Source organism: Trichechus manatus, unplaced genomic scaffold (genome assembly GCF_000243295.1).
Source record: "Trichechus manatus latirostris isolate Lorelei unplaced genomic scaffold, TriManLat1.0 scaffold00152, whole genome shotgun sequence".
NCBI classification, from domain to species: domain Eukaryota; kingdom Metazoa; phylum Chordata; class Mammalia; order Sirenia; family Trichechidae; genus Trichechus; species Trichechus manatus.
Window position 1 is genome coordinate 5,354,050 of NW_004444088.1, and position 7,817 is coordinate 5,361,866.

The following is a 7,817-nucleotide window of genomic DNA, read 5'->3' on the forward strand; positions in this document are numbered from 1 at the left end:
CTTGGAAGCAGCAGTCAAGAAATCGAAGGACGCATTGCATTAGGCAGATCTGCTGCATAAGACCTCGTTAAAGTGTTAAAAAGCAAAGATGTCACTTTGAGGACTAAAGTGCACCTGACCCAAGCCATGGTGTTTTCAATCACTTCATATGCATGTGAAAGCTGGACAATGAATAAGGAAGCCTGAACAAGAATTGATGCCTTTGAATTATGGTGTCGGTAAAGAATATTGAATATACCACGGACTGCCAGAAGAACGAACAAATATGTCTTGGAAGAAGTACAGCCAGAATGCTCCTTAGAGGCAAGGATGGTGAGACTTCGTCTCATATACTTTGGACATGTTATTAGAAGGGACCAGTCCCTGGAGAAGGACGCTATTCTTGGTAAAGTAGACGGTTAGTGAAGACAGGAAGTCTCTCAAAGAGGTGAATTGACACACTGGCTGCAACAATGGGCTCAAACATAGCAACGGTTGTGAGGATGGCACAAGACCAGGCAGTGTTTTGTTCTGTTGTACGTAGGGTCGCTACGAGTTCAAACCAACTGGACAGCACTTAACTACAATAACAACCAATATTCACTACTGTGAGGTACGAGAGACGTTTCCCTCAGGTACTATTCTGACATTTTTCTAGTATGTAGTCTGACTTCCAGAAGCCTATGTATGCTGCCTATCAACATGAGCCACTGAGACCATATATACTTGAGATAGGAATCTCTGTGTTGTTCAAACGATTCAGTACTTGATTAATAACCAAAAGGTTTATCGGTTCGAACCCACCCAGTGGCACCTCTGAAGAAAGACCTGGTGATCTGCTTCCTAAAGGGCACAAGTATAAAAACCCTATGGAGCACCGTTTTACTCTGCAACCCATGGGGTCTCCATCAGTCAGAATCAACTTGATGGAAACTAGTTTTTTTTTTTTTTTTTTGGTATCCTTGATATGACAGGGACAATGCCACCTGACTGCCAGGTGGTGAGCCAAATATCTGTCTAAGCCATGAGGTCTCCAGAGTGTGTAGGGTTCTCTGTGCCCACAGGGAGCCACCTCCTAAGCTGGTAGTGAGCACCCTTTGATAAGGGCACCAATGTGATATTTCACACATCTGAACTCATTTTTTATAAAAAGGCAAAAACTTAATGGGCACACCACATTGTGTGTATTAGGAGCTGATAGATATGCTTTATGAAGAGACCAGTCAGCATGCAAGAACACTTACCCAGCCCCACTCCTAAGTATCATAAAGATCCCAAGCCAGTCTCCTTTTCCTACTCTCTCAAGCCATTTTTGGACTAGCTTGGCAATCCTGCCCTGTACTTCCCAAAAAGCCTCATTATGTGAGTAATAAACCTTTTCATACTCTCTTGCTGTGTGTGTGCTGTCAGTCTTGACATCTGAGCCAAACTCCTGTTTCTACAGAGTGACTCCAACGATCATGAACACCAGAGAATCACTGAAGGCCACTGTAGGGTCTATTTGCCACACCTAATTCAATGCTGCCACTGTTAGGAATAGTGTATATTCCCTCTGGTCAAAGCCATTTTTAGCCTTTCTGTTATGGGAAGCATAGATACCATGTTACCAGAAAATTCTGCCTTGCTGTTTTGAAAAACTGTTGGAAAACTATAGACATAAGAATTATCTCCAGACATTGGCAGGAAAAAATCACAAAGTAAATATAACTTGGCTATATGTGCAATTGATAAAGAATATTTTGGAAATGAAATTACAAAGAGAAATTTTAATATATTGAATTAGCATAAATAGATTATATTATCTTATATAATCTTATATTTATTATACTTATTATAGTTACTATATCATAGTATAGTATTATATTTCATATATATATCTCTTAGGTAAAAAAATAGAGCATAGGCTAAACATAGCAAGAAAACAATGGTTACATTTACAATGCTACTGTAAAAACTAAATGTAGCATTATTGTTTCCCCAGCTGCACCTGGTCAGAGGAAAAGTGTGAAGGATTCTGATTGGTTCCACTTTGGTCAGGAAGTGAGGCATTTTTTCTCAACCCCATCTCCACACAAGATGTCCAAGCCCTCCAACTTTCTCTCAGTGGAGCTTACAAGTATCTAGGATTGTTGAATTGTGGTTTGTCCATAGACAACAGGTCACTGGGGAAGAGCGTGCATACGTATTGGACAATAGTCAGTAATAGCAGAATAATCCCTTCTTCTTTGCTTTCCCAGTACTTGTAACAGAATAATCCAACTCTGTCCTCCTCTTTAAGGAATTAGGACCCTCTACTCCTCTTCTCTGGGCAAAGTCAAATTTTCTCTCATTTCCCCTTCTACCCATCTCTGTCTTATGTAGTCTTTGATTACCGAAAATATACCTCTGCAAATACATATTTGTGTCTTTCTGGCTTGTACTTGGGCATGTATCTTTTTGAGCCTTTTCTTTTGTTTCATTGTAGGGTGGGGAAGCAAAAATAGCCCCTGAGTACCAGTAGAGAGTAGAAGGGAAGAAGGGGGAAACATAGAAAAGGTAGAGATTCATATGTTGAGCTATAACTCTGCCTCCAAAAATACATGTGTTTAAGTTACAGTCTTTACCTAGAGCAGTGATAAAATATCCACTGGTGAAAGATTGCTTAAATAACACAAGTATTTGGAATTTTCCAGCTATATAAGAAGCTTATTGTGCACATCGATTTGTGAAGAAAAATTTTAAAATATATTTCCTTGGTGAAGGGTGTAGTTGCCAGGTGCCATGGAGTTGATTTAGAACTACCCGACTGGATTTTGAAGGCAGTAATCTTTACAGGAACAGATTACCAAATCTTTCTCCCCACAGAGCTGCTTGGTGGATTCAAACCACCAACCTTCTGGTTAGCAGCTGAGTTCTTAACTGTTGTGCCACCAGAGCTCTTTGGTGGAGGGTAGGAACTGTAAAATAGATTGGTGTGTAATTGACTAACGTGGTATCCTGACTTATGACTCTATTGCCCATTGTTCAGCTTTCCTTTGCTGCAAGGTTGTATCGTTTAGCTCTTTTTCTGCATAGGAAACCACCTCAAGATTCAGTGATTTAAAAACATATATATATATATGTATATGTATTATTACATCTCATGAGTGGCAAGCCTGGGTGTTGATTGACCTTACTGGGCTTGCTGATGTGTCTCTAGGTTAGCTTTGTTCCATGATCCCTCACCCTCCTCCCAGAACCTGAAGGCCATCTTAAGCAAGTCCTTGCAGTGGTAGAGAGGCTGGAGAGAGCAAGGATTCTCAACTTCGACACTATTGACGTTTTGGATCAAATATTAATCACTTTTTTTTGTGTGTGGAGGGTTGTCCTGCTCATTACAGGATGTTCAGCAGCATCCCTCCACTCTACCCGCCAGATGCTAGTAGAATCTTCCAAGTTATGACAATCAAAAACGTTTCTAGATATTGCCAAATTCCCTGGAGGCAAAATTGCCCCCAGTTGAGAACCACTGCTACAGAGCACAATCAGAAACAGGCAGATCCTCATGAGTCCTAAGCTTGGGTTGAGCAGCCTATCACTTCCACATCATTCTATTGGCCAAAACAAGTATGTGGGAGTCTCGAATCAAGAGCAGAGTAGGTCACTCTGATCATGGCAAAGCTACATGGAAAGGGACATGAATACAGGGAGATGAGAAGAATTGAGCCATTGAAGCAATAACTCTGTGAGGAGTTCAAGATCGTTAGTCTATAATAGACTCCCTTCCAAGGCTGTAATAATATTTTCCATCCTTCAAAATCTTTCTGGAACAGAGAGACATAACAGTAACAGCTTTATACATTAGGTTTTGCACTATAATACACAAAGCAAAAAAAAAAATCTTTATACTGTAATGTCACGTTTTGTAAATAATAATAATAATTCCTTACCTAAAAAGATACTTACTGTAATGTTAATTTCTGTAAAAGATAATAATAATTTCTTACCTGAAAAGGTACATTCATACATAAACCTGTATATACACAGAGAAACATAGAGTAGTAGCGTTGACATTAGAATAATACAAATGTAGCATGTATGGTCTATGAATCAGAATTGTATGCATGTGTGGTATACATTAAATAACACAATTTAAAACATAAATATTCTCAATATAGTAAATAAAATAAAACAGGTTGCAGATGTTGGTTAATACTTTCAAAAAAAAGAAAACAATTATATTTTAGGAGAAAGAGCATAGTGAAACTAACTCTGCCTCATTCAGTTGGGTAACCTTGAGCAAAGTCAATCCTTTTACCATTGGTCTAAACAGTATGCCAGCCACTTTTTATGCCTCTGGACCTCAGAGGTAAGGTGTTATTCTGGTTCTAAGGCATTTAGTGTCAGAGTGGGTCCCTTTTGAAATGTGTGAAGCTCAGCAGACCTGAGTTGGAGCTCATTGTTGTATAGGTGGAGCATTCTATTAGGAGATGCTTCCTGGATGTGTTAGCTTGGCAAACTTTTGCTTTTTTTCCCCTTTATTTATATGAGATAAGGCTTGCAAGCAAATCATGGCTTTTCCTTGTGATAGTTAGGGAGCCCTAATGTGTTTGTTTTGGTTTTCCTGCGTCATATTTGGAAACCCAGAGCTTCCCCCATGTGACCTGATGGAAAGGCACAGGTAATAAATGATCTACCTAGCTCTTATTGGTGTAGTGTATTGTCATGCCACAGATCGGTGGCACCAAAGTGCCACTCCCTTCATTGGCAGATTGTATTGTCGGATCATATTTCTCAAAATCCATATTACCAACCAAAAATTTAAACACACTCAATCAGTAAGCTTGCATTACAATATTGAAAATACATGCCACCAAAACTTTTTTTTAAGGAGAAAAAATGTAGTCATGAAAGGATTCATCTGATATTTCATTTATTCTGCCACCAAGTATGTTAGGTAGAATCGTATGAAATTGCCAATATTAGTTCGTTTTTTTATTGTCAAACATGGCATTTCAGCTGGTTCAATCAAATAGATAATACAACCCTTACAATGTTGCTCAGAGGGTTAAAAGAGCCAGTATTAGTTGAATCTGAATCAAACTGAAATATATACAATAGTAATTAATCAGAGAAATACAGAAATTCATGATCAATTCAGAACAATTTCTAAAGCAAAAGAACAACAGCATTTTCCAGGAAGCATCTGCTCCTTTTTAATAGCTTTGAACAAATTCCAATTTATAAAAATGAGATCACATAAAAATAAGAGACTTGCAGAAAACAGTTGGAGGTGGTGGGGAGAGGCAAAAGGAATAAAGGAGAGAAAAGAAATCTTTAAAGAGAGAACAAAGAATGGCACAAAAGAGATTAGGAAGAAAGCAGGGCCTGTTGTTGTAAGGGGCCGTCGCGTCGGCTCCAACTCATAGTGGCCTGATGTTCAACAACAACAAAAAAAACACTGCCTGGTCTTGCGCCATCCTCACAATCGTTTTTATGCTTGAGCTTATTGTTGCAGCCACTGTCTCAATCCATGTCTTTGAGGGTCTTCCTCTTTTTTTGCTGACCCTCTACTTTAGCAAACATGATGTCCTTCTCCAGGCACTGGTCTCTCCTGATAACGTGTCCAAAGTATGCGAGATGAAGTCTCGTCATCCTCGCTTCTAAGGAGCACTCTGGCTGTACTTCTTCCAAGACAGATTTGTTCCTTCTTCTGGCAGTCCATGGTATATTCAAAATTTTTCGCCAACACCACAATTCAACGGCATCAAAGCAGCTGTTATTCTGTAATAATCCTTTTGAAGGAAACTGAAACTATTTTTGTTTTGTTTTTTTAATTCTCTAAATCAATCAAGCCTTTCTCTGGAAGTGAAACACTAAGTTGAAAATGTTTTCTTTTCATGCTGGATAAAAGATGAGTCATGTTGTGAGGTAAGTTGCTTAAAGAGAGAGTTTAAAGAGAATGAGGAATCAGACAGGATGAGCACAAGTTGGCGTTAAATACCCTCTTAGTTACCAGGGAAGATGGCTCAGCTGTGAATCAGTTGGCCATTGTGTGAGATGTTGCTTTGCTCGTGTTAAGGAGAGAAACATAAATAATATCTTTCTTTAAAAAGTGGGAAGGAGTAAATGCTGTGATACTGAGATGAGAAGTTCCAAAATCCAATTGATCATCAGAGTCACTTGGGATGCTTTCTTACAATAAAAAATAAATCACGGAGACACCATTCTAGCTGACAAATTACACTCTCTAGACTTGCAGTTCAACAATTAGATTTTTTCAGAACCTCCACAACTCATGTTGATCACTTAGATTTGAAAAACCCAATTAAAACTTATTTTGTATTGTTCTTTTTCTTTCTTTCTTTAAATTGATCTTATGTCCACACACTAAAGGACAATTGTTTTTTCACCTTCTTATGCCTGCTCTCACTTTGGTGTTCAACAAGTGAAGCTTATGTCTTCTCTGTGCCCCAAGATTCTGTATGGAACTAGGCTAATAACCAACTAAACCCATTGCCATGGAGTCAGTTCCAGCCCATAGTGACCCTACAGAACAGAGTAGAACTGCCTCCATAGGGTTTACAAAGGCTGTAAATCTTTATGGAAGCCGAATGTCACACCTTTCTGCTAACCTTTTGGTTAGCAGCTGAGTGCTTAACCACTGTATCACTAGGGCTCCTCTAATAACCAACTACTTCACCCAAAAGATAGAAACCCTGGTGGAGTAGTGGTTAAGAGCTAAGGCTGCTTAACCAAAAGGTCGGTAGTTCTAACCTACCAGGCACTGCTTGGAAACCCTATGGGGCAGTCTACCCTATCCTTTACCGTCTCTATGAATCGGAATCGACTCAGCGGCGATGGGTTTGGTCACGCAAAATAATAAACTACTTGGTTTCAAGATCTGCCTGCCAGTACTATTCATAATGAAGAAAAAATATTAAAACAAAATGAACCATGCTTACATCTTCTATTTAAAATGCACAGATATCTACAACATTGTACAACCTCTAAAACCTTCAACAAGGGTTACGGAATTAACTAGCTTTGTTCTCTTTAGAGGACCAAGGAGGCTACTTAGGATGCCTCTTCCTGAAGCACTGGCCTCTTTCTACGGCTCATCCGTTTCCAACCTGATAATCTTTCACCTACAAGGGGTGGGAGCTATTGCGTTCCTTATGAAGGAATCTGAAGAAAGGCATATGGAGATGCGCTGGAGTTTGGGGACAGCTCAGAAAAAAAAAAAAAAGCTAAGCAAAAGCCTTTAATTATGAAGAAAATTTATTAAATTTTAGGGGGAAAAGAAGTGCTACAGTAAAAATATCTGCTGGCTTTAAGCCATTCATGGTTTTCTTTCTGATTATTTCCAGATCAGAATGGATAAGAAAGATTGGATCCTGGTTCAGGCAAAGAAAAAAAATCAGAACACTAGTCACAGTAATTTCACTTATAGAACTCTATTTGAAGAAAATAATCAGACATGAGATCAAAGATATAGGTCAAGGATGTTTCTTAAGGAGTTAAAAATAGAAGAAATAGAATTGGAAATAACCAATTGGAAAGGACCATCAAAGGGAGGATAAGGTGATAAGTATAGTATATCCAGACAACAGGCACATCACAGTCACTAAATGCAGTAATTACAAAATATTTTAATGAGTAAATATTCATTATATCACAATAAATGAAAATAGCAAATACAAACCTGTATGTAGAATTATAATAATTTTACCTAAATATAAATAGTTAAATAAATAATGAAATAACACTCAAACAAGTAGATTTTTTTAAAGTAGTATTTTTTTTATTGTTGTAGTTTAAATGAAGTTTACGTTTCAAGTTAGTCACATACATTGTTATGTGACCCTAATTGCTCTCCC